Genomic DNA, 2696 nt, shown 5'->3' with positions numbered 1-2696 from the left:
TTCACCGGTTTTTGATTATTCTGATGTTTTGCTGGACATTGTAGTCGGGGGAGCAGCTACGCTGTTCAGACGCTTCAGGACGCGCAGACGGGGAAGCGAGCCGGCGCGCTCGTCAAGGTCAAACAGCGCGGATTCAGAACGCCGTTGCCAAGCATCCATCTGGCGAACCTTTAAATATAATATGCATGCACAAGAAACTATTGTAAAAATTATTTACATCACTCGACAGAAAGGTTTTTGCAGGTTTTAATAAAATGTAAATTAATAACAGTCATAATCAGCATGTTTCCAGTACGCGCCTCAGGCTTGCACAGTATCGTCAACTCACTCATTAGAATCTTCGGTAATCCTCGGCAAACTTCGACAGTTGGTTGAAGCGGCTCATTCGGTTCTTTTTGAGTTGGACGTGATAATTCGGCTGTGCGTCCCGCGTCATCAACCCGGAACTAAAGTTCGATTCAGTTCGATTTGTGAACCGGCTCAACCGGTTACTTCCTGAGAACCGGCTCAAAAGAACGATTCGTTCAAGAACCTAACATCACTATAAAGCGGTACTAAACCGCAGTGGAAACGCAAACCGAGCCGTGCCATGCCGTACTACGCAGTGGAAAAGCGCCATAAATGCGATTGTATGAGGTTAATGACTGTGTGTGTATGGAGATTTATGAATATGGGTAAATGGTACACCTGAGTTCGTTCCATTAGATCTGTGGACCACCGTGTGCTATCTGTTACATTTACTTTGAAAAGTGACATTTAAGTCATGTTTTTTTTTGTTTTAAAAAATGCAAATGTACTTGGCAAAGTATCGTAAATTTACACCTGAATCGGTTTCTGAGAAGTGCAGCATGCTTATATTAAGTATGATCTCCATGAAATTTGATATAAATCCACACGAACAGCATTTTTGCTCAGGGGTTTATCTTTTTCCTTTGCGTTTTGATTGCTGGAGCGCATAACTCACTATGCCGAGTGTTTGATTTCTAAAAAAGTCTGGATTTTGTTACACAAAGTGCCTGCGAGTTCACCATACCATGCTAAAACATTCCTCTCAGAAGTGCACACTTGTGTCTGCACTAGACAGCATGTGATGAGCCCACGTCTGTACCATTTTAAAGCTTGTATTCACTTTGTACCAAACACGGTTGTCTAAAAATGTTGGTTTGTTCCTCGTTTTTTCAATAAAATCAGCATCACTGAGAGAGAACGTGTGTGTGGGTTTTTATTTACACCGTACTTAAGGTCAAATAGTTTGTGGCTATGCGTACTACAATACTACACTTATTATTTCTGAAGTATAATGTATAATGTAAACAGAATGCAGATGCCAAAATATTCAGTATACAAGACAAATTGCACACTGAGTCCGAAATTTTGTGTCAATCACGTTTACATACTGCCTCCGAAACTTTCATCCGTCATAAAAAAAAATCGATTTTCTGCTTTTTCGCATCCGTAGCAAGCATTTTGACGGATGACGAATACGAAAAACGCATACGAAAATTTCGGACTCAGTGTGCAAGGACCTTAAGTCAGGTTAGACGCCATATTGAATTTAACGTGGATGAAAACGAGGCTCTGAAGGATGAACTATCAGTCTTTTTTTTTATGTTATTTTTAATATTGCTGTCAACTGACAAAGTTTCCCTTCTGAATTATCTTAACTGCACAAGTTTTACAGTTAATCAAATCTTTAAAAACAAATTACATTAATTATACTTTAATTTCCTTCAATAAAAAGGAAATTGAGTAAAACGGTGTAAAAGGTGTGTGGACGTGGATTAGTAATCTGGCCCCTTGGTATTAATGGAGAAAAAATGCTGGCCCTAGTCACTATCAAAGTTGCCCATCCCTGCGTTATATAGTAGTACGCTGTCCTTTAAAAGTGCACTAAACTAGAGCAACGATTACTTCGGTATATCGAGTTACAGAAATTTAAATTTAGCAACTTTTCAGACTACCCTAGCTACTTTTTCTTCCAAAAGCACCTAGCAACAAATTTAGCTATTTTTAAATTTTATTTGGCTGCTTTTAGCAACTTTTGATAAGTGACTCAAACAATAAAAAGCCACACATTTTCCATCTAAATTTCCCAAAAAGAGGAAACCAAAGATGCCTAGCAGTACACACATCACATGAATTAAGTTATTGCTATTTGCAATTGTTCAATTTGATAATAATAATAATAATTTAATAATTGTTCATTTATGATACACCTTGTTGTACCTGTGATTGTTGATCAGTTAGGCACTGTAAGAAAAATTCCTAGAAAAATGGAAAAGGTAGGCTACTAGTAATTTTCCAGGACATTATCCGTTATCCATTGTAACCCTTTAACCCGAAACACAAAATACAATGCGTAATTTAAAATGCAGGTGAAAACCTGTGAATTATTTTCTTAGAGTGTAGCATACTGACTAATACTTGCTTAAAACTATAATTGTTCAGAATGTGTAGTTTTACTAGTTTACTAGCTAATAAAAAAACTTGTAATCGTTCAAAAATGTGTAAGTGTAAAATAACTCAGTTACAATATGTAAAAATATGTATATTTTACCATTATATTATGCATTTATATTATTTTACGAACAAATCTAAATTAACATAAAAATATATTTTGTTGTGTTTTGTATATTTGGCACTGAGATTTGATGTAGTGACACAATTTTGCGACGTGATTACATAATGACGTCATC

The sequence above is a fragment of the Sinocyclocheilus anshuiensis genome, unplaced genomic scaffold (genome assembly GCF_001515605.1).
Source record: "Sinocyclocheilus anshuiensis isolate Anshui unplaced genomic scaffold, SAMN03320099.WGS_v1.1 scaffold91, whole genome shotgun sequence".
NCBI lineage: Eukaryota > Metazoa > Chordata > Actinopteri > Cypriniformes > Cyprinidae > Sinocyclocheilus > Sinocyclocheilus anshuiensis.
Note: the sequence above shows the minus strand (reverse complement) of the source record.